Source organism: Nicotiana sylvestris, chromosome 9 (assembly GCF_000393655.2).
Source record: "Nicotiana sylvestris chromosome 9, ASM39365v2, whole genome shotgun sequence".
Taxonomy (NCBI): domain Eukaryota; kingdom Viridiplantae; phylum Streptophyta; class Magnoliopsida; order Solanales; family Solanaceae; genus Nicotiana; species Nicotiana sylvestris.
This window is the reverse complement of record NC_091065.1, coordinates 70,570,743-70,596,614: the sequence shown is the minus strand read 5'-3', so window position 1 is coordinate 70,596,614 and position 25,872 is coordinate 70,570,743. Positions and strand designations below refer to the sequence as shown.

Below are 25,872 nucleotides of genomic sequence, written 5' to 3'. Positions count from 1 at the left end.
TCTAGCACAGGCATCGCAGACTTTTTGAGTTTTGAATTGTGACATAGGCAAACCATGGACCAGGTCCTTCTGAATAGTTTGTTCAGAAGAGAGAAACTTGCATGGCCTAGTCTTTTGTGCCATAGTTCAGCATCATCGTCAACCGCCTTCAGACAACTCAGATCACCACTCTGTAAAGATTCGAAATCAGCAACATAGATGTTCTTGTATCTTTTGGCCACCAGGACTATTTCACCAGTCACAAAGTCAGTGACTGTACATATTTTGGGCAAGAACTCCACCTTGTTTCCCTTATCGCAAATTTGAGAGACACTTAGGAGACTGTACTAAAGTCCATTAACATAGTACACATTTTTAATAGAGTGAGTGAGTGACTTCCCAACTTTTCCAACTCCAAGAATGTACCCCTTTTGCCATTGCCAAAGGATAGACTCCCTTCATACAGGGCTTTTAGTGAAAGAAAGTTTGTGGTGTTCCCAGTCATGTGTTTCGAACATCCACTATCCATGAACCATTGTTGACCACTTCCCTTCATTGTCCCCTGCACAAGAATTTTCGGAGTTATTTTTAGGAACCCAAACAAGTTTGGGTCCCTTGCAGTAACCAAGAGGATGAATAAGAGCTCTTTTAGTCCATGCAGATAATGTGCATTTTCTATAAGTGGAACCTGGTCCCTTTTTGTGATCACAGTTTCAGCAACCACTTTATCTTTTGGTACTGATTGATTTTTGGCCTGGACACCTTCCTTGGAGTGCCCAGTGTTCCTACATTGGGTCCGAGGCCAGTTATCAGATGCAGTGGCGCACTTACTGTGAGGGTTGTAAGGATCCTTTTTCCTTGAAAACCCTGCTCCCCGCCCTTTTTCACTATCATTAGTGAACAAGGAAGTGGTAGCCTCTACGGACCAGGTCCACTTTAGAGACTTTTCAAGGTCATCCATTACTTTTTCTAGATTGGCTTGGAGGAGCTCGTTTTTCTCAATTTCAGCGCTCATCCTACATCTCAAGGCCTTCACCTCATCTTCAAGCCTAACATATTCCTCACTAACTATCTCCTTTCCTCTTTCAAGGTTTTCAGGTTTTGACTTAGTCAAAGGCTATACTATTTGTTCCTTTTGGTTAGCAGCTTCTGCCAAGAGATCACTCTTTTCTTTTCTAAGAGTTTCAATGGCATTCTTTTGATCAGTAATTACAGCCACTAAGTTTTTCCTAGTATGTTCATATTCTTCTAGTTCTAAGAACAAGGAATCCATATCCTCCGCAAGACTACAAAATGCAGTAATTAAAACATCAGCTAAACACATGAGTTTTTTTGGAGAGTAGGATTTCAAATTTTTCTGAACATCCCTGAAGTTTACCTTTTCGTTGCCATTGTCTTCATCATTGTATGATTTCCCCATCAAAGCAAGCATTGAGTCATATCCAGTCTCCTCGTCTTCAACTGTCATCGTAGAACTATCGTCAGTATTACATTTATTTTGTTTTACTTGTGTAGTTCCATCATAAGCTATTTGCAAAGCCTCCCATATTTCCTTGGCAGTGTCTCATGTAGAGATTCCATCGTGCTCATTAGGTTCCAAACCATATACCAGAATTTTCTTGGCATGAGCATTCTTCTTCAATGCTTTCTTGTCTGCTTTAGTGTATTCTCTGCTGGTTTTGATTGGAACAAACGGACCATCGCAGATGATATCCCAAAGCTCGAATCCTCGGCCATGATGAAATCATGCATTCTAGCTTTCCACCACCAATAGCATTTTCCATCAAACTTGGGTGGGTGGTATATGGATTGACCTTCTTCAAGATTTAGTGGAGCCGTCATGAGGATCCTTCCTAGGTGTTAACCTGATAGGAGGAACCTGCTCTAATACCAATTGATAGTTTGTATGGGTCCACCAAGTCTTAGAGTACCTGGTCCTCTATAAGTTTTTGCTGAGAGCACTTAGTAAAATAATAAGTAAATGAGGCAGAGGATTTTTACGTGAAAAAATCTCGCACAAGGGGATCAAAAAACCACGACCTACACCTGTAGGTTTTTAACTTTACTAACTTCTAATCTTACCTATTGCAAGCCACTTTACAATACTTCCGATTGCAAAGGATTTACTCAACTAACTTGTAATACCTTTACCACAAGCCACTTTGTGACTATCCTAGTTACAAAGGCTTTTTCTAACTTGTGGTGCTATCACCCCAAGCCATTTCGTAATTCTACAATTACAAAGCCTTTTTTTATGACTAAATCTAGTCACAACCTAAACTCAGCGAGTTTGAGGATTTACAAGAGGACTCCTAATCAGTATGCTTCTAAGTAAGCGATTTAGGAGATATAGTAAGTACAATAATAAGGTTACAACTCAACTAGGATAACAACCATCAATCTTTTAGAAACTGGTCCGTAGTGGTGTTCAACCTTGTTTTTTCAAGCTTGAGAGGATGATGAGTTTTCTGTTTTTGCAAAGAGCTTGAATGAGAAACAAAAACCTTCCAGTGATGTCTTTGTATGAAGCTTCATCACGTACATCTTGATCACATCACTTGAAGTGATGTAAGTGCTTTGTTTGATTAGAGAGTGAGTGGGCTGACAGTGTATTGCAGTGCGGCAGAAACAGTGCTGTCAGTCACTTCAGTTCCAGTTATGTCCACATGACTTTGTACTGCTACATAGGAACCATAGGAGCACCAGGTCCTTGATTGGTTCCTAACTCCTGAATCTGTAGCAGTTCATCCTTAGCTGGAATCCATTTAAGTTTGCAGCAATCCCAGTAGGTCAGGTTCCCTATCTGGTTCTTATCAGTAAGTTTGTCAGATCATCAAAACACAAGGCAAGAGTATTTAATATCTATCACTAACCTCAAGATAATCTCATCCCCGAGTTTATGTCAATTAACTGAAGACGAAAATTTAACGGACAAAAAATGTGAGATGTAACATAATGCGTATTACAAGATATGTGTACTCTTTTTCCTTCACTAAGATTTTTTCCCACATGGTTTTTTCTTAGTAATGTTTTAACGAGACACATTATCTATAGACATTCAAGGGGGAGTGTTATGAAATATTATATTATGCAGTGGATGTCTATAACTCCTAAAGAAGTTACTCCCACTAATCTTCTATATTAACCTCCCACTACTTCTTACCATTATGGTTATAACTCCCACACCTCTATAACCTCATCCATCATCTTTCCCCATTATCTCAAAATTTACCTTGACATCCCTTTGTATTACCTAAATATCATCCTATAAATAGAGGGTTTGGGCATCACATTATACATATTTCAATAAGAATCTCTCATCTCCTGCTCCCTACATTCTTGTCTATTTTATTGTTTTACATTATTACTTTGAGCAAAGTTTCAAAACAGATTTTAATTAATTTAAGATCGAGGCTTTGGTTCATTGACTCTTCATCTGACTGTTGGCGCAATAAATTCTCTTTCTGGCAAGCAATTGTTGGCACAGTATTTCAGCCTTCCATACTTGCGCATTTCATGAAGTGTAACTTGAGAATCCACTCAATCAGTTAATTAAATCTCCTGCTCATTGTGGAAATGGAGAAAATCGAACAAACAAAGAAATAAACACCGTTAAAGGAACAAGATAAAGTGTTTGCAAGAAAGGTAAGTAATAAATATCGCTCTTTAAACAAAAACAAAAAAAGGAATGTATAAAACGAAGTAGATGGAAAGCAAAAAACCCCTTTCTATGTTCTCAATTAATTCTTCAACATTTTGATAATTCTAGGCAAAATGCAGCCTTGATTTACCGGTTTCCAATAATTTACAGAAAGAAGTACCCGCTTCAGTTTGGTGGCTGTGTTACCAACTGGAGAGTATAAGGTGGTCACATTCTCATCCGCTTCTATTCTTCTATGTACAGTCCTCAAATCAACCAAGTGATGCATTGTTGGTCTACCATGTGGACAATTCCACGGAGACTTGAGTCGTGATAGATTTTCAAGTATCTGAAACAATGAATTTTATATCTCGGGTCATGAAGCAACCAGAGGGAATAAGAACAATTTTTGGCCAAAAACTCCTGATAGTTGTTCTCAAGCAAGTTTTCAGAAATATGAAATGTTTTTAGAGTTTTGGAGAAAAAATATAGTTTTTTTGGCATAAACTATCAAGCAAACACTTCGAAACTAGAAATAGTATTTGGCCAAAATTCTTTTTACCTTTTTTCCCTTCTATATTAAGCTAGACAATTGCAGAAGTGCAATGCAGAGAGGATGATACCAAAGATACTATGATATGAGCATAAATTTCAAGAGCACAGTAAAATGGACAAAAATACCTTTTGCATCTCATTTCTCCCGAGTGGATCTCCAATAACAATAGATGATTTGCAGGCATGTGATGCCAACATTGCACGAACTCTAGGAGGACATAGTGAATTGGTGGTATCATCCTTATACATGCCACACATAGGCACTGTCTATAAATAGCAACACTTGGCTTCACACAACTGTCCATTATAAATTCTGAGTGTAAAAAATGAGAGCTTACCTGATGACCTACTAGCCTGAATAGAGTTGTGCTGAGGTATCCCACCTCGAGTCATATCTTCAGTTTGAAATAGGTGGGGGTATTTAGACTTCATTTCTTCCTCCGCTTCCCATGTCATATCTTCCACATTCTTGCTTCTCCATAAGACCTTCATGGAGGTTACCTCTTTATTCTGTAGCTTGCGGATTTGTCGGTCTAGGATTGCAACCAGAATTTCCTCATATGACAAGTCCTCTGTAATCTGTACATCATCAGTGGGCACCACTTGGGTAGGATTGTCAATGCACTTCCGTAACATAGATACATGAAAAACCGGATGGACAGACTCCAATTTCGAGGGCAATTATAACTCATAAACTACTTGGACCACTCTCCAAATGATCCTATAAGGCCCAATACATGGGCTAAGTTTGTCTTTCTTGCCAAACCTCATCATACCCTTCATAGGTGACACCTTTAAGAATACCCAATTATTAACCCCGAACTCTAAATCTCGTCGTTGCACGTCAGAATATGACTTCTGATGACTCTGAGCTATCAACAGTCGCTCCCGGATAAGCTTTACTTTTTCTATGGCCTGCTGAACCAGATCTGGCCCATGTAACCTAGATTCTCCAACATCAAACCACCTTATAGGAGATCTGCACTTACGCCCATACAAAGCCTCATACAAATCCATCTGGATACTAGAGTGGTAACTGTTATTATATGCAAACTCGATAAGAGGTAGATGTTCATTCCAACTTCTTTTAAAATCCAACACACATGCTCGTAACATATCCTCGAGCGTCTGAATTGTGCGCTCGGCTTGCCCATCAGTTTGTGGATGAAAAGTTCTGCTAAGATTCACTTGAGTCCCTAGACCTTTCTAAAATGATCTCCAAAAATGTGCTATAAACTAGGCCCACGGTCAGATATAATAGATATTGGTACTCCGTGTAGTCGTATTATCTCTTTATATATAATTTTGCATAATCTTCTGCTATATATGTAGATCTGACCGGTAGGAAATTAGTTGATTTCGTGAACCTATCAACTATCACCCATATGGAATCGAGAGATGATTTTGCAATATTTTGGAGTACAACTCCACCATTGCCAGAGTCTACTAACCGAACCCTCAAACAAGCCAATTGATCAATCTCTCTAGTTAATTGTCTTTTTCGGCCTCTACATGTGCTAAGCTACCCATAGAATAGCGACTTAAGGCATCTGCTACAACATTAGCTTTCCCTGGATGGTAGAGAATGTTAACATCGTAATCTTTCAATAACTCAAGTCATCGCCTCTGTCGCAAATTCAACTCTTTTTGCTTGAAGATGTATTGCAGGCTTTTATGATCTGTGAATACATCAACATGAACGTCATATAAATAATGCCGACATATCTTCAGCGCATGGACAACCGCAGCTAATTCGAGGTCGTGGGTCGGATAAATCCGCTCATGCTTCCATAACTATCTTGAAGCATACGCAATTACTTTCCCATGTTGCATCAGGACACATCCTAACCCGACACCTGAGGCATCACAATATATGACATAACCATCTGGACCCTCTAGAAGCGCTAGAACTGGCGCTAAAGTCAACATGTTTTTAAGCTCCTGGAAACTCCGCTCGCAAGCCTTCGTCCACTGAAACTTAGTTGCTTTCTTCCTCAACTTCGTTAATAGTGCCAAAAGAGAAGAAAAACCCTCTACAAACCTCCGGTAGTATCCTACTAAGCCTAGAAAGATACGAACCTCTGTTGGAGTGGTAGGTCTAGGCTAGGATTTCACAGCCTCAATCTTCTAAGTGTTTTCCTTTATACCTCCATCGGATACAACGTGCCCTAAGAATGTTACAAACTTCAACCAGAACTCACATTTAGAAAACTTAGCATATAATTTACTATCACGGAGGGTTTGGAGTACCGCTCGCAGGTGGTCCACATGCTCATCCTCTGAATGTGAATAAACCAGAATATCATCAATAAAGACTATCACGAACAGATTTAAATATGGCCGAAATAGGCTATTCATCAAGTCCATAAATATGGCAGGTTCATTCGTCAACCCAAAGGACATGACAAGGAACTCGAAGTGGCCATATCGGGTCATGAAAGCTGTCTTGGGAATATTTTTCTCCCGAACTCTGACCTGGTGGTAACCCGACCTCAAATCTATCTTTGAAAAGCATCTAGCTCCCTGCAACTGATCAAACAAGTCGTCTATCCTTGGAAGTGGATACTTATTCTTAACAGTTACCTTGTTCAGTTGCCTATAATCGATACGCATCCTCAGCGAGCCGTCTTTCTTCCGTACAAATAGTACCGATACACCCCAAGGTGAGGTACTGGGTTTAATGAAACCTTTCTCCAGCAAATCTTTTAACTGCTCCTTCAACTCCTTCAATTCGGCAGGTGTCATTCTATACAGAGGGATGGATATTGGTTGCATTCCCCGAAGCAAATCGATGCCAAAATCAATTTCTCGCTCTGGAGGAATACCTAGAAGTTCATCTGGAAATACATCTGTGTACTCTTTGACTACTGTAATAGACTGAAGTGTAGGTATCTCAGCATCTGCATCTTTAACTTGCATAATATGATAAATGCACCCTTTTGCGATCATTTTCCTCGCCTTCAGATAGGAAATAAACCTACCTCTAGGTGTCGCTGTATTACCTACCCATTCAAGGACAGGCTCACCCGGAAAATGAAATCTATCTATCTTTGCTCGACAATCAACTGTGGCATAGCAAGCTGCCAACCAGTCCATGCCCATGATAGCATCAAAATCCAACATCTCTAGCTCAACTAGGTCGGCTGAGGTCTGACGACCACAAACTGACACTGTACAACCTCGGTAAACCCGTCTAGCAATAATAGATTCTCCGATCGGTGTAGATACCGCAAAAGGATCACTTAGTATTTCAGGCACTATACCAAATTTCCCCGCAACAAATGGGGTAATACACGATAAAGTAGATCCTGGGTCTATCAAGGTATAAGCATCAAGAGAGCAAATGGTCAACATACCTGTCACAACATCTGGTGAAAACTCCTGGTCATGTCGACCCGCTAACTCATAGCTACGATTCTGGTTACCACCTGAACTGGAACCTCTGCCTCGACCTCTACCAGTCGAAGACTGAGACTTGCGCCCTGAAGGATGCACGGACATAGATGATCCTATTGCTGAATTCGCTGGTTGCGACACCCCCCCCCCCAAATCTCTATTTGGGCAATCTCGCATCATATGCCCCGGACGTCCACATGTATAACAAGCATCTAAACCGGCTCGGCATTGGCCCAAGTGTCCTCTACCACAGATGGCACACCGCGGCGAAAATGGCCATATCTACCCCGAACCTCATTGTCGCTGCAAACTTGACGCCTGGGGGCTCTCACCTGGTCCTGACTGAATATAATGGTTATACATGTAACCCTGTGACTGAGGTGGCGGAGGTCTAGGTGGCCGTTCAAAGTACTGGGGCCTATAACTACCCTGAGACTGCTCCTGAGATCTGGCAAATCTTATCCTCTCACATTGCCCTGACTCAATCCTCTTCGTACCCTGCTGCCGACGCCTACCCCTTTCTATATTCTAGGCAAAAGCCTGAATCCGGAGATATCCATACTATCCTGTAATGCAGCGGTGGCATATGCCTCGGTCAACTCTGGGGCCAACCCTGCTATAATCTTGTGGATCTTGTCCCGCATAGTAGCAACTATGGATGGTGCATATCTGGCCAGTGAGTCAAAACGGAGACTATACTCTCGAACACTCATATTGCCCTGCCTGAGGGCTAGAAGTCGATCGACTCGAGCCTATCGGATCTCCCGCGGTAAGCACTGGTCAAGGAAGGCATCTGAAAAATTCTTCCAAATAGCGAGAGGTGCATCACGTCCCCTGGATCTTTCCCATCCCTCGTACCAAAGGATGGCTATATCTTTGAGATAAAAAACTACTAGCTCAACTGCCTCTTTCTCCGTGGCATGCATAACCCGAAAGATCCTGTGAAGCTGATCTATGAAATCCTGCGAGTCATACCTCTGATCTGTCCCAGTGAACTATGGGGGACCCAAAGCAATAAACTCTCGGACCCTTGAACTCTCAGATCCCTCAGAAGGTCCTGCACTAGTAGATGCCCTAGCTTGTTGCTGGGTAGCTACCAACTGTGCCAACAAATGCACCGCTCTCCTCAAGTCCTGATCTGATGGAAGCGGAGGGAGAACTGGATGTACGATCTCCCTAGGAATCTCCTCAGGTGGCGGAGAAGCCGGTAATGGCTGAGTAGGGGTCTCTCCCTAGGCCTCCGATTGGTCCCCATCTACTAGGGGTACCCTGTTCGTCCCCTCACCTACTGTTGTCTCTCTCCTCTAGCTAGTCGAAGCCTTCCTAGTTATAGTCATTTGTGCATGCAACGCCAACACGTAAGTTTAACTCAAATTTCCTATAACTCAATTCTACAACACGATTTAGATTTGAAAGAAGGGTAACCACGCCTAAATGCCTTGTAGTCCCCTACTTATATAATGTGGTGCACCACACATCTATAAACAAGACCCTACTAGACACGGCTTGTAAACTCCCTAGGAAAGAACTGCTTTGATATCACTTTTATCACGCCCCAAGCCTGGGGGCAAAACCGACACCCGATGCCTCATCTATCCTTGCGTACCAACTTGCGACTCAAGAATTCTGGACATATAATGTCATACTTTGGCCAGGGGCCACATTGCAAGACAATTTGCGAACAAAATATAAAACTGAATACAGACTAACGCTGACTAAATGTCAACATAAAGCTGGGCCAGCAAGGCCGTCATAACTACTATAACTGACAAGCTAACAAAATATACGTACAGGGCCTACAAGCCCAACATACTGCACTAACTGACAGGATATGTCTACAAGCCTCTACTGATGGATGTACGGTGATTGGAACAGGGCCCCGACCTACCCATAACCTATCTACATACATATACAAGATATACACAAAACTTATAGACTCAGCAACTCCGAAGGACAGGGAGCTTACCAATAAAGTTGAACTCGGGCAACACCTACTGAGGGGGTCTACCCGTCTATCTGTCTGAACCTGCACGCATGAAATGCAGCGCCCCCAGAAAGGGACGTCAGTACAAAATAATGTACCGAGTATGTAAGGCAATATATAGAAAGCTGAAACTGAACTGATAACCTGAACATATGCTTACCTGCTGATACTGACTCAACTCTCTCAATATAGCAAGTAAAATAGTTGTCCAGACCTATAAGGCTCGGGGTATATATATATATATATATAAAACTGCTCTGCCATAGTAGGCTCGCTCATAGGCACTCGGCCATATTAGGCTTTGTATCTCGACCAACTGGGCTCGCTCATAGACGCTCAGCCACAGTAGGCTCGGTATATAACTTACCATCTAATCAAAGGTTGCCCAATAGGGGCCTGCCCATCATTATAGCTCAATGGTAATGAAAATACTGTAATACTGTATAAATAAATTCTCTGCTCTCATGACTGAAAAAAAAGAAATACTCAATTGAATATGAAGTCCTGATTAGGAGAATATTGTAACTTACAAGACTAGAAAAATATACGTAAATTTCGGGATATGAATTTTTCTTTATGCCTCATTATCAAACAAAAAAAAAAGAAATACTCAATTGAATATGAAGTCCTGATAAGGAGAATATTGTAACTTACAAGACTAGAAAAATATACGTAAATTTCGGGATATGAATTTTTCTTTATGCCTCATTATCAAACTCGTGTAATTACGAGATCATGCCAAAATGAAGAAAGGGCTTAGCCTTAACATACTTGGAGGAGGGAAAAATCCGTATGATATTCTTGAAAAAGGTTGCACTGTACTCCTTTAGAACCGCAAAATTTTACGTTGCTATGATTTCAATAATTCTTGTTGGAATTGTTTTGTTGCAAGAAATTTTGTTGAAACTTGGTAGATTATAGCGTATGTTTGAAAGTTTGAATTAGGAAGGTGTTATAAGATTTCTTACAGAAACTTGCTAGATTGAGGGACGTCGGTTTGAAATGTTTGAATTAGGAAAAATGTTATAAGATCTCTTACTTTGTTTCTTTAAATCCAATGAAGCCAAATACTACATGACTTACACGTATTCACTTATGATGCCACCTTTCAATTAAGATCATTAGTCACTTATTTTAAATGGAGGGGTTGCCACATTTAGTCATTATCACATATATCCCTAATTAATTAGGTAATATCACATTACCCAATAATTAACCAATTACCCACATAATTAAGAATTGTCTCAACTTACTTAAAATACTACTCATTTTTAATACACCTTATACATCATACTATTGTGGTCATATGATACCTTGTATGGTACTAATCCATAAGTATCGGGTATTATAGCTCGGACTGTATTTTATCCAAATTCGACAACCTTCAAGGAAACTCATTTTCTTTAATTCGTGTACCTTTTCCTTCATGGCAGTTATTGCTTGTTATAAATAGCATAAATATGCTAACCGCAAGATAATCTCATCCCCGAGTTTATGTCAATTAACTGAAGACGAAACTTTAACGTACGAAATGCGAGATGTAACATAATGCGTATTACAAGATATGTGTACTCTTTTTCCTTCACTAAAATTTTTTCCCACAGGGTTTTTTCTTAGTAATGTTTTAACGAGGCACATTATCTATAGACATCCAATGGGGAGTGTTATGAAATATTATATTATGTAGTAGATGTCTATAACTCCTAAAGAAGTTACTCCCGTTAATCTTCTATATTAACCTCCCACTACTTCTTACCATTATGGTTATAACTCTCACACCTCCATAACCCCCTCTATCATCTTTCCCCATTATCTCAAAATTTATTATGACATCCATTTGTATTACTTAAATATCATCCTATAAATAGAGAGTTTGGGCATCACATTGTACATATTTCAATAAGAATCTCTCATTTCCTGCTCCCTACATTCTTGTCTATTTTCTTGTTTTATATTATTGCTTTGAGCTAAGTTTCTTAACAAATTTTAATTAATTTAAGATCAAGGCTTTGGTTCATTGACTCTTCATCTGACTGTCGACGCAATAAATTCTCTTTCTGGCAAGCAATTGTTGGCACAGTATTTAAACCTTCCATACTTGCGCATTTCAAGGAAGTGTAACTTGAGAATCCACTCAATCGGTTAATTAAACCTCCTGCTCATTGTGGAAATGGAGAAATTCGAACAAAAAAAGAAATAAACACAGTCAAAGGAACAAGATAAAGTGTTTGCAAGAAAGGTAAGTACTAAAGATCGCTCTTTAAACAAAAACGAAAAAAAGGAACGTATAAAACGAAGTAGATGGAAAGCAAAAGACCCCTTTCTGTGTTCTCAATTAATTCCTCGACATTTTGATAATTCTAGGCAAAATGCAGCCTTGATTTACATGTTTCCAATAATTTATAGAAAGAAGTACCCGCTTCAGTTTGGTGGTTGTGTTACCAACTGGAGTTTATAAGGCGGTCTCATTCTCATCTGCTTCTATTCTTCTATGTACAGTCCTCAGATCAACCAAGTGACGCATTGTTGGTCTACCATGTGGACAATTCCACGGAGACTTGAGTCGTGATAGATTTTCAAGTATCTGAAACAATAAATTTTATATCTCGGGTCATGAAGCAACCAGAGGGAAGAAGAACAATTTTTGGCCAAAAACTCCTAATAGTTGTTCTCAAGCAAGTTTTAAGAAATATGAAATGTTTTCCAAAGTTTTGGAGAAAAAATAAAGCTTTTTTGGCATAAACTATCAAACAAACACTTCGAAACTAGAAATAGTATTTGGCCAAAATTCTTTTTACCATTTTTCCCTTCTATATTAAGCTAGACAATTGCAGAAGTGCAACGCAGAGAGGATGATACCAAAGATACTATGATATGAGCATAAATTTCAAGACCACGGTAAAATAGACAAAAATACCTTTTGCATCTCATTTCTCCCAAGTGGATCTCCAATAACAATAGATGATTTGCAGGCACGTAATGCCAACATTGCACGAACTCTAGGAGGACATAGTGAATCGGCAGTATCATCCTTATAAGTACCCATCATGGAACATTCTTCCTGACTATCGGCAAGAATCGCAATGAGTTCTTTCACATCTGCAAGGACAATAAAGTACTTTAAAAAAAGATGAGCCAAAGTTTCTTAATGCAATAAAGCAGATGCAGGAGCTAACACGACTTGTCCCCCCTTACATTCTGTAGATTACATCAGGCCCAACTGTCAATAGAATGACCAAAGGGAAATTTGTCCAGTAATGCAAAGCGTATTCCAGATTATGAAGTTCTCTCTTTAGTTATTTTTTATGACGCTCTTCTTAGCTATCTTATCAAGGATTGCCAACTTGTGTGGTCGTTTGTGAAGTTGCAACACAGATGAAACACTGACCAATGTCCTACAGACCTTCAAGTTCATGGAAGGTATGGAATGCATCTGAGTGATTACCTGCGACTCCAAAAGTTATATTTTTGCTGAAGGGAACTGCTTTTAGCTTAAATCGATGCCCCGGAGGAGCATGCAGATCCTCTTCCAATAGAAATCCATTTCTCCTGCGAGCCCAAAGACAGAAATGATATTTTCATCACTCTAAGAGAGGACATATCGCACTAAATAGTTTTTAAGCTAATATGATTAGTAGTTTATCAAACAGAGAAGTGCCAGATGCCAAGATGATTCTGTGGACTGCATTTTGGCTGCTATATTACAAGATCTATTTATTTCGTTGACCTCTATTTGATTAAGTAGATAAAGAACCTTCCAACTGTTAATTTTTGGCACTTCTATCTGACTTAAACCTAAATGGTTTTTCTTACTCTTATTCTCATTTGAAATATTTTCTTTTTCTTTTCTTTTTTAGTTTCTTCACCAAATTAGATATATCTGAAAATAGGTAAAAGGGAAACAGTAATACTCTCTCTCTCTCTCTCTCTCTCTCTCTCTCTCTCTCTCTCTCTTTGTGCGCGCGTGTGTGTGTTAGGTGAAAGAGTGAAGACAGCAGACATTTATTTTTTCTTCTCTCTCTCTTTGTGCGCGCGTGTGTGTTAGGTGAAAGAGTGAAGACAGCAGACATTTTTTTTTTCTTTTTTGACAAGGTAAAGTTTTATTGATAAAAAGTACCAAGTACAGAAACATAAAAGCACCAGACAACACCTACACAAACCTCCAATTACATCTTCCCTAGCAAATCCAAAAATTCCATATATTGATCCATGTTTTCTAATATACACCTCTTACACCAAAAAAACAAGTTATGCAGACAAGAGTTTTGATTCTAGAAATCTGATTTCTTATGTTCTCAAAACAAACATAGTTCTTCTCACTCCAGATGGTCCAAAATTACATAATGGGATAGTTCTCCAAATCTGCCTCATTTCCTTTCTTATCTTCTGTCCTCGCCAGCTAGCCAACAGATTTCTAATGCTTGAAGGCATAACCCAAGTAACTCCACAAAGGTTCAAGAATAGCTCCCAACATTGCTTTGCAATTTTACAATGAATAAACAGATGGTTGACTGATTCCAAACCTTCTTCACACAGATAGCACCTATTGCTTAAATTGAAACCTCTTTTCTGCAAATTGTCTCGAGTTAAGCGGGCCTCTCTGATAACTAACCACTCAAAGCAGGCTACTTTAACAAGTGCCTTTGTACTCCATAGCATTTTCCATGGCCAATTAGATACGTAATGGTCTGCTTGTTTTTGAAGAAGTTTATAGTCACTATTGACAGAATACTTCATATTTGCGCTTGCTGTCCGAGCCATGGTGTCCTCCTTATTTTCCTCTATCATAACTGTGTCCATTAATTGAAAAAAATTGACGAACTTCTTCCATCTCCCAATCATTAAAATCTCTTCTAGAATTTATCTGCCAGCCATTGGAAGAATAATGCTCAGCCATACTTCCTTCTTTAGCGAGGGAGTAGTTGTATAAGGACAGAAATCTGTCTTTCAAGCTCAAATCCCCACCCATACTTAGACCGGAATCTGATTTTTGCCCCCTTTTCCCAACTTCAATTTAGCATGTTGATGAAATTCATTCCACAGTTTACTTATGCTGCTCCAGGTGCTCCCTTTGAGGAAATAATGACAACTGGAGGGCTCCATACTTCCTTCTTCTCATACTTGGCATTTATAAGATTCTTCCAGATGCTCTCTTATCAATCATTATATCTCCATAACCATTTATAAGCAAGCTTTTATTATGGAATCTCGAGTTTCTAACTCCCAGTCCACCTCATTTCTTAACAATCATCACCTTTTGCCATTTGACCAGATGTAACTTCCTTTTTTCTGCATTACCTTCCCACAGAAAATTGGTCCTCATAGTGTTCAGTTTCTTCTCCACACTCACAGGTATCTGAAATAAAGACATCAAATAAGTTGGAATCCCATCCATTACACTACTAACCAAGGTGAGTCTGCCTCTAAGGAATAAGTATTGCCTTTTCCATGGAATCAATTTTTTGCAACATCTATCAACTACCCCTTGCCAGATCCTCTGTTCGTTTTTCCTAGCACCCAATGGAAGCCCCAAATAAGATGTTGATAACTGCTCCACTTAACAGCCCATTAACTCGGCAAGATCACCTATACAATGTTCTGCATTAGTGCTAAACATGCTACTCTTTGCCAAATTCACCTTCAAACCCGTTACTGCTTCAAAGACTAGTAGGACCCCTTTGAGATAAAAGACTTGTTCTTCTTTAGCTTCACAAATCAGTAAGGAATCATCTGCATATAAAATATGCGAGATGACACAACTTGCATCACCCCTTCTTTCAATATTTAAGCCTTTAATCCACCCCAATTGTTCAGCTTTCTTTAGCATCTTGTGGGCTTCCATTAATAAGTACTAAAAAACTTACGGTAGAGATGCAATATTCAATCCATTTTATCCATTTCTCACCAAAATTCATCCGCCTCATGATATCCAATACACATGCCCAATTAATATGATCATATGTCTTTTCTAGCTCTAATTTATAGAGTACTCCTTGCTTTTTGTTTCTGATCAAATACTCCACACACTCATTTGCAACCATAGAATCATCAACTATTTGCCCCCCCCCTTTATAAAAGCATTCTGATTATCAGAGATCAAATTTCCCATCACCACCTTGATCCTTTTTGCCAGCAGTTTAGCAATTATTTTATATACACTTCCTAGGAGGCTAATTGGCCTGTAGTCTTTTATTTCCCAGCATCTTTCTTTTTTGGTATCAAGGCAATAAATGTAGCATTAAAACTCTTAGTGAAATTACCTTCTTGAAAAAAGAAAAAAAAATTACAGTGTTCCATACATTATTTTTTACTGTACTTCAACATTTCTGAAAGAAGTGGAGATTAAAACCATCTGGACCTGGAGCTCTCCCTTAAAATAAGACGTTTCCACTTCTTCCATTGTAACAGGTCTTTATACCCATTCTTTCTCCTCCTCCGTCAGCTTGCTTAGATCGTCTCCTAATCATTTTTGCCTTCATGCTTCAGGTTCTCTAAACAAACTTTTATAAAATCCCAGAATAGGTTCCTTTATTAATATATCATCTTCAGTCAATTCACCTTCTATAACAATCTTGTCAATGCAGTTGTACCTTTTATGCACATTTGCCTGTTTATGAAAGAAACTGGTATTTCTATCTCCATGATCAATCCATAAACATCTGGATTTTTGTCTCCAAGACATTTCCTCTGCTTTGGCAATATTTTCTAGCTCACTTTGGATAGCACACCTTTTAGCCTCAACTTGATCAGAACTTTGAGTCAAAATTGCTCTTTGATCCAAGACTTCTATTTTTTCCGAAGCCTTAATTTTCCTTTCTATCAGATTGCCAAAGACCTTTCTATACCACTTTTTCAAGTCTTTTTTCAATAATTTCAGCTTTTTAGCCAGGACTTCATCAGCTCTGCCAAGTACATTGTATGAGTTCCACCAATTATCAACCAAATCACTGAAATCTTTATGTTCAAGCCACATGTCCTCGAATTTAGAATAACCCATTCCCTTACTCCAATCCCCACATTCTAGCAGAATGGGACAATTGACTGAAGAAACCCTGGGCAACACTCTTTGTTTTAAGAGTTTAAATTGCTCATCCCATCGTTCAGCAAAAGAGGATTCTGTCTATTCTAGAGGCACATGTACTATTCCTTCCCCCCCCCCCCACAAACCAAGTGTATTTGCCACCATGAAGTGGAGGATCCAGTAAAGATAAATCATCAATTAATCTGGAAAATTCCCTCATAGCTCTAGTGTTTCTTGCATTCCCTTTCTTTTCTGCTTCAAATTTGACCACATTAAAATCTCCAACTATACCATGGTTGTGAAATCAAGCCATAGATTGCACCCATCTCTTTCCACAAGCTCCTCCTTATCTTCCGATAACAAGTTGCATATACCCCTGTGAATGTGCAGTCAAAGCCAGTATTTTCCTCCTCCATAAAAGTAGTAACAGAATGTTGTACGACAATTTCTCCTTGCATTTCCATCTCCTTTTGTCCCAATACACCACAATTCTCCCACTATTTCCTTGAGCCTCCAATTCAACCCCAACTTGTTTAATACCTTCCTGAATTAGACCACTTATCTTTGTTTCAAAAAGACAAACAATGTCTGCGTTCCAATTTCTGAAAAGCAAATCTACCAAGTTTCTTTTCTTTTTATCATTCATTCTCCTAACATTCCAAGGTATAATTCTCAACTTCATTAAGAAATAGCCAAAGCCCTCCTACCCTTGCCTCTACCAACCCCCCTCCCCCCCCCCCCAAAATAGATTTCCCTTTGAACTTCACCACAAATTTCAGCAATTTTTTTTCTCTCATATTTTTTGTCAGGAGAAATATGCGTTAGAGTGCAAAGAATGGGAGGAAAAGATAATATGCGTTAGGGTGCAAAGAATGGGAGGAAAAGATAATCATAACATTAGACCAACCAAATGAAGAAGAAAGTGTGATGTGACAAACTAGATAAAAGAATTAAACAACAAATGACATATTTATTTATTCTGATTTAAGTTAAAAAGTAAAGGACTGCTTATCGCTGACAACTGACTGATTGGCTTAAGCATCAGTGCAGTCATGCTTTTGACTTTTCAAACAGGTTGATAAAGTTAAGGATAGCATGCAAAGGTTGAAATCATGTCATCTTAACCTCAGAAGTTGAACATAACCATACTGCAGATCTTTCAGGCAGAAACACAACCAAATGATGAAAAGAAATGCCAATAAGAATTCACCATAAACAAGAGCAATAAGGATTCAGCAATTAAAGAAACAAAACACAAGGGACAAAAATAAAGTCTTCTCTCAGTCCCTGCTTTTAAAATTTATGCTGCTCTTTTTATCGTGCAAAATCACTTATTGAGAAGGAAAAGGAGAAGGTAATCCCTTTATTCTTTTGGTCGAGTAAAGTAACATCAGTATAGATTTAGCTTAATAAAAACACATCATTTTCCAGCTACTATTGTGTTGGAGGGATTGCAACTATCTTGATCCATTATGAACTTAAAAACAATCTTACACAAAACACATAGCAGGAGAATGAAGATCCTCACCGAAGCAAAGGTTGCTGATTCAAGATAGTTGACTGTGACAGACGCTGAAAATTATACTTCTCGTCTGCAGCATGCTGACCAACCAAAGAAAAATGAAAAAAAAGAGAGAGAGAGAGAGAGAGAGAGATCATCCAATTCAAATCACATAAGCAACATTCAAAAACCAAACTCAAATGATAGACTAATTTACTTTTACTACAGAGAGGTCAGTATACAAAAGCAACAGAATAATACCTGATCAACAATAAAAAGGTCCTCATCCAACCTGCCTATAATGAATCCAAGATTGAATTGCCCAATCACCTGCATAACCAAATTTGGAAGTTGAGAATTTTCAAATGCTGATACTAAAACTCTGCATTTCTGCTTAAACTACTAATGACAAAAGTAAACACGGACATGGAATGATTGCCAATTGCACGTAAATAAACTAGTGCTTGACCGCATTTAGTGTTGGAAGCATGATAACCAAATAGCATGCAATAAAATTCACATTTTACAGATATATAGCACAAAAACAGCTCCACAAATACTAAGAAGTTCAAAAGAGCAGGTTTATATCAGCATATCCAAGAGAGGACGACAAAAATCACCTATTATGGACTAGCAAATCTGTTACAATAATTTAAGTCAGAACACAGGTTTCATGGTGTAAAGAGAGGAAAAAGAGATCAGACAAATTCCAAAATGCAAATAGTGACTCCTGTCATGCCTTGGATTGAATTGATTTTACAAAGAATAGCTGAAATTGAAAATGAGTATTATCTAGCGTTAAATCAGGGAACATGTTCAGACTGCACTTCAGAGTTGCATTACGGAGTGAAGAAGTGGGTTTATAAGGTACAATTAAACTGTACCTTATCCGAACAAAGAAAAAAAGAAAAAGATTTGAACTGACACCTTTAAAGAAGCAGATGATATTATTTACGACACAGAAGAAAGAGGTGGACATATTCAATTTGGGACCAAGGAATGCTAAGAATGTCAATTGGGGCGTTTCTAAGTGCTATTGACTGGAAAAAACAATGCAGCGTGAGAACACCCCAGTGCCACAATATCCTCAATCAAACCAACTACGGAATATTTAACTGAAACATTCAGATGCAAACAAAAATCAGAAAACTGCAAATTTTTTTGTTAGAGGTGGGGTCTAATAAGGTAGGGGTGTGGATGAAAGAAAAGAATGCTCCATGGAGATCCTAAAACAATCTTACCTTCCAGCCAGAACAGGAAACAAACTTATTGGCAGATTAAAATGATAATACAGGTTTGCTTTTGAATACTAATGGATGAGTTTTGGACCTTCATTTTAGTAAAATCTTCTTTCTTGAAAAGTCTCTCCAGCTCACTGGTAGCAGCAATCAAAGCCTTTTCCTTGGCCATTTCATTTTCTGATTCGGTGAGCTCCAGTGTAGCTGCAGCATAATCCCTACCGAAGCCATTAAAGAATTTCTTTTAACTAATTGAAAGACCAAAAGCTCTTTTCCCAAGCCAAAGGAAATTACTGTATAGTACCTTTTTGTTTTCATTCTTTGAGATGTACGATTAAGGAGTTGCAATCTTGACAGTCTCTGCTTCCTTCTTGATATGAGGTCATTCACACTAAATTGCAATGTCGAACCAATCTTTAAATCAGATGAAGCCTTAGGAGCATCCAAAGTCAGACTAGCAGGCTGTTCAAAAGAAACAGCATCTACCATATTTTCTGACACATCGTGAATGTTGTTGCAAGTAGAATTAACAAGCACCGATTCAGTCACACATAACTCGTTCATTTGAACCTCATGCTCCTGAAAATGAAATGGTTCAAAACTAAAAGGACTAACAAAAATAGCATAGAGAATGAATTGAAATTGTCTCCTGTTGCAACTATAATTCTAATCCAACAAAGCAAGGATAGTTAAAAAAACTCAGAAAGGAAATATCTACTAGTTCTCTCTTACCTCCTCAAATTTTCCATTTTGTATACTATTTCCAGGCCGAATTAAATTATTTGTTTGATCAAGGACTGTGTCCATTCTTGACTGCTTCACATGATGAAGAAATCTATCCATCTTTGTGAACTTGGAAGATCCAGACTTATCACTGGTTACTTCATCACACTTATCAGCCTTAACTGGATTATCTGGAGATCTTAAGGATGTCGTATCCTTCAAATAATTGTCTTCTCCTGAAGGACATAGAGTCAATCTATTTCTCAGGAGAGGTACCTCAGATAATGCAGTACTCATACTCTCGTGCTTTCTCTTATTTACTGTAACAAATTTGGTGAGTGATGACTGGACAATGGTTGCACGATCCACATAATGTGCATTATCGATACAGCTTTTATCTTTTGATCCTGGGGTGAGTGCTTGTCCATCAGCAGTAATCAGACCTCCGACTTCCTTCCAGGGACTTCTGGAACTGCGATTGTCTTTCTTCTTTCCATGGAATAGAAGACTGAAGTCTTTCTCTGTTGACCTGTTTCCATCATTTAACATGCCCGTGACAGAAGTATCTTTTAATTCCTTTAGAGGTTTTTTGAGATAGTGACCATCTTTATGTAGCTCCCCAATGCAGTCACTTTCCTGAGTATCATCGCTATCTGACAATAATTGCTTGGATTGAAACTGAAAGGCCTCGAGTTGGGAATGAGTGGATGTATGTTTTTCTTCAAAAACCTCTTGGAAACTATTAACAGCATAACTAGCATGATTTGATGAGTATATCTTCTCTAAAGCTTCTCTCAAAGAATGCAATATGGAGCCTTCATCGGACAGAAATATTTTTCTTTTATCAGGAGTTACGTTGACATCAAATGCTCTGGGTGGGATCGTGAAGTCCATGATTGCAATGGGATATTGTCGAGAGTTTGCACCTCTGTACAACTCATTGACAAGCTTGCCAACTTTTGGCATATCTACTGGCCGTCCATTCACAAAAAAGTATTGTCGATCCCCTATATTGCGTCCACTACCATAACCAGGCTTGGAAATGAATCCTTCAACTGTGCAACCATCAGAAGTACATACTTTAAGAGGCTCCAGACAAGTAAAGGTACTCATACCAAATACTGTTATGATGTTATCTTTCAGGGATCCACTTCCCTGAGTCTTCAGAACTACAGACTTTGCATTTCTTACAGCTGTGTTGGTGCAAACTATTCTGACTCCCTTAGAAATAAGAGCATAGGCCTAGGAGTGCAAGAAAGACAAAAAAATTAAATAACTTAAACAACTAAAGCATAAAAATACTTCTTCAACAGGATGTCATGCCTATAATCTCTTATTAAGATTAAAAATATTGACAAGAAAAAATTATATAAGAAGGCTAACATGGATGATTTGGTCACCAAGGTTATAGCAAAATGCGACTTAGAATTGCCAGAAGCAAAGGTTTTTTTTGATGAAGTAAATCAATTTCATTACAGTGGGAAAATCTCCCTTATGATGTATACCAAAAAAGCAGAGAACTTACACAAAAATATGGTTCTCTACAAATTGCACCCAATCTTCTATATAGACAGTAACCTCATTTTCCAAGGAAGATCTCTATTTTGCACAGTTGCATCCCTCTTAGAATTTGAGTTTATAAAGGGACTCAAATTCAGTCAGGTATTTCCAACTTACTTTAAGCATTTCCGATCGAAAAAAAGAGGAATATAAAAAGAATTAGCAGACATATAAAGAATATTCAAAAAACACTACAGCACAAACACAGCACAACTGCTAATATACAAATTCATCTACAATACGGTGTCAGTTAGATAATTATTCATTATCGAGATACCTCAAATAGAATGATTAATAATATATTTCCAATATAGTGAAGAAATTTTCTTCTTTTAACTCTTTTTTTTCCTTTTTTGGTTGAAATAAGTATGTTCAACAAATTTCTAAGTTTAAAAATCAATGTCCTCCAAAATGTCAAAGACAGGAGTGCTACTGTAACACATAAAAGTTTGGAGCTTGAAGTCTGAACCAACTTGAACTGAATCGAATTATACCACCACGAACTGTCCTACAGTTTTGAAGGCACCAGTTGAAATTTTGATCTTCAATTATTTAGTTGAATTACAATTAAATTCTTCCTAAGAAATCAGTAGCCAAAGGCAAGTAGATAATGCAGATTAAAGGCATCATACATTCAGCAATGTAATAAGCTTTCCATATTCCTTTCGGATGTTGCGGTGAAACTCTTTACTTCGCACTGGTAAGTGGAGAACAACTTCTTAACAGTGACAGTGGTACCAACTTGGCGAGCTGTGTTCCTTTCAGCTAACAGAAGGCCCGAACGATCAAAAGTCAAGTGTGTCGCCACTTGCTCATTCTTTGTTCTTGTTTCAACCATCAAATCCCCTAAAGCACAAAGTGAACTCAATGCCTCCCCTCTAAATCCAAAAGTCGATGACTGAAGATCAGGAAAATCTGATAGGTTTGAGGTATGATGTTTTATCGTCAGTACCTTCAAAATCAAACACACACCACTTTGTACCATTAGACCAATTCTCAATGAACACGACAAACAGTGCACTTAATCAGCACAAACTAAGAAATATTAACAAACAGTGAAAACCAGTAGCAAGGGAGCTACAGAGGACAAGAGACAACCTTGATTGAAAATAGAGATTAGCATAGAGAAAGTTTAAATGTCATACATAAGGAAATACCACACATATATATACACAATTACACACACTGGCACACGCATCTACATAAACACACACAAAACACACACATGACACATATACATAAAGACACAGAAAACACACACAAGACACAAATTGATTGAAAATAGATAGTAGTATGGAGAAAGCCTACACACATACACATATACAGGCATAACCGCATAAGTGTGGGTGTCTGTATGCATAATACACACACACACACACACACAAAACACAATTTTACTGGCTTATTCACAAATAACAAGCAAATGGAAGAGAAAGTGACAAAAATTTAGGACAAGAGCAGAAAATAGAACGGCAAAGAGAGACCTTGAAATTGTGAGGCGAGATGCCACAACCGTTGTCGATAACCTGGAAGGATTCAGCGCCATAGTCTTTGAGCGAAACCTCGATGCTGGTGGCGCCGGCGTCCAAGCTGTTCTCAACCAACTCCTTGACGGCGGAGGAAAGGTCCAAAATAACTTGACCAGCACAAATTCTATGCACGACGCCCTTGTTTATGGGCTTTATAGTCGACGGTGAAGCTGCTGGTCCTCCGTCCATTTCAATGGCGCTCGATTACAGGGCAATGCCGGTACCTGTAAGGTATCAAACCGACTTCATGCTGAGAACTTAGGGATGCATATCTGCAATTTTTTATGCTTTTAACTGATTATTGAATAGTGGAGCTTCAAGGACCAGAAATTAAACCAAGCAACAAAACCCTATGGTTTCAATTTGATTACTGTTCAGAAAATCACTTATTTACCGCCAAAAGAGAACCTGTCCGAGATATAAAATATATGGAAATGAGGTAACGCAATACTGTCGTGGTGTAGTTGGTTATGACGTCAGTCTAACACACTAAAGGGTCATTTGGTAAAATGCTTTACATAAAATAATGCATGCATTAGCTTTGTGTATTAATAATACCTTGTTTGGTAGATATTTTAAACCTATGTATTAGTTATACAGTCATTAGTTATACATGTTATTTGGTATTATCATATGCATAACTAATGCATAGAAAACAATGGTATTAGCAATGCAATAGGTTTTAGTGCATGCATTAGCTTAGTTAAAGACAAAATTGGCCTTCAAAATTTATGCTTGATTAAATATGCCAGTTAATATATGGGAAAATGCATAAGCACCCCCTGGCCTATACCCGGATTCCCAACTACATATTTTTTCTTTGCGGGAATCTTATTACCCCCTGAACTTATTTTAAATAGAATTATTCGCACTCTAAAACTAGACAACCAAACTCTTGGCAAGTAGTGAGGTACACGCGCCCCCACATGTATTTTTAGTACTTTTTTTATTCTTTCTTCTTTTTCTTATCCTTTTTTCTTATTTCTTATTATTCTCATTTTTTTGGCTTATTTCATTCTCTTTCATTTTGTTTTGGTCACCGACGGCATAAAATGGTGGTCGTCGGAATTTTACAAACACCATTTGTTCTGGCAATTTTTTTTCCGGCGATAGATTTTTATCCCGATATAAGTGTGTTTTGTTATATATATATATATATATATATATATATATATATATATATATAAATTTTTCTTGAAAGTGTAATTTATGAGTGGGAGGAAGAGCAAAAGAAATAAAAACGAATATAAGCTGAGAAAACTTTTTCCAGTTAAAATTTCAATACATCATTTTTTTCCGACGTGGGAAGGTTTTCTCATGATGAAGTTTTTCTCCCAAATCTGAGTGTATTTTGCTTTGCTTATGAATAGATCTTTTTGAGAGTTTAATTTTTGTGTGAAAAGAAAAAATGGAAGAAAAACGGTTAGACAAAGTCACCAGTGAATGAATATCCACCGGAATTAGATAAGAAACGAAAAAAAATAAAAGAAAAAAGACAAAGAAAAAAGAAAAGGAAAAAAAAAGTAAGAAAAAATGGTAAAAAAGAATAAAAAATAATCTGAAAATCATTTTTTCTTGCTTCTCACTCTCCCAAGGGAAAGTGAAATACACACACTCTGTCACGTCAGCGTTAAGGGTGCAAATAATTTCATTTAAAATAAGTTTAAGAGGGTAATAGGATTTCCGCAAAGAAAAAATGTGTAGTTGGGAATCCGGGTATAGGTCAGGGGGGTTCTTATGCATTTTTCCTTAATAAATTAATGCAAGTATAAAATAATCCAAATAGTGAAAAATAAAATTATATCTCTAGTAAATAAATAAATACTTAGCATATTTCCTTTTTTATAAATAAATATTTGGTTTCATATTACAATATAGGTAAACAAATCAAATAATTTTTTAAAACCTTTTCATATAAAAATATTTCTCAACATATGTTTCTTTTAAAAAGTTAGAGTGATGGAATGGTTTTGAGGGCATTTTTGTAAACAAACAATTCTATTAGAAATTGTGCAATGCTTTAATATATCAAACCACACAATGGATAAGAAATATGTCAGCATAACTAATACCATGTCATGACCCTAACCCCGAACTCGGTCGTCACGACGCCTCTCGTGAAGACAAGGCCAGCCAAACCAAAACAGAACACCTCTTTTAAACAGTTAAATACCGTAAATAGTTCTAAAACATGATATAACAACCATAATTTGCGGAAATAACGATAACAACAGTAGAAACCATCCCGACACATCCCTAACCGGGGTGTCACAATTCACGAGCATCTATTAGAGTATAAATACAACTACAATGTCTGAAATATACAAAAACAGGACTGATGAGCAAAAAGGGAGAGAAAACGGTGCTGCGAACGCTGGCAGCCACCTTGCTAAACTCTGATAACTCTGCCACCGATTAGCCAAAACCCACTACCGGGTGTATAAATATCTACATCTGCACACAAGGTGCAGGGAGTAAAGTGAGTACTCCAACTCAGTGAGTAATAAAGGTAAATAACAACTGAGCAGTAAGAAATCACGTAAGGCAACCCAACATGCTGTATAGAAGCAGTGTAAAACCTTTGAGAAAAACAATGAAGTTGTGAAATCTTTAGAAGCATCTTAGCTCAGTTTAAAACCTCTTTCGAAAATGACTTTTTCAATAGTTACGCAAATAAATGCAAAATAGTTAGTGCCGATAAGCACAGAGCATCCGCCTCTCGGGCACAAATACCACAGTATAACAG

General features: G+C 38.1%; 1 pseudogene; it reads right to left on the bottom strand.

Moving 5' to 3' along the window:
- Positions 1–11,696: 11,696 nt before the first annotated feature.
- On the bottom strand, positions 11,697–23,524 carry LOC104231535 (DNA mismatch repair protein PMS1-like; annotated as a pseudogene).
- Positions 23,525–25,872: the final 2,348 nt, after the last annotated feature.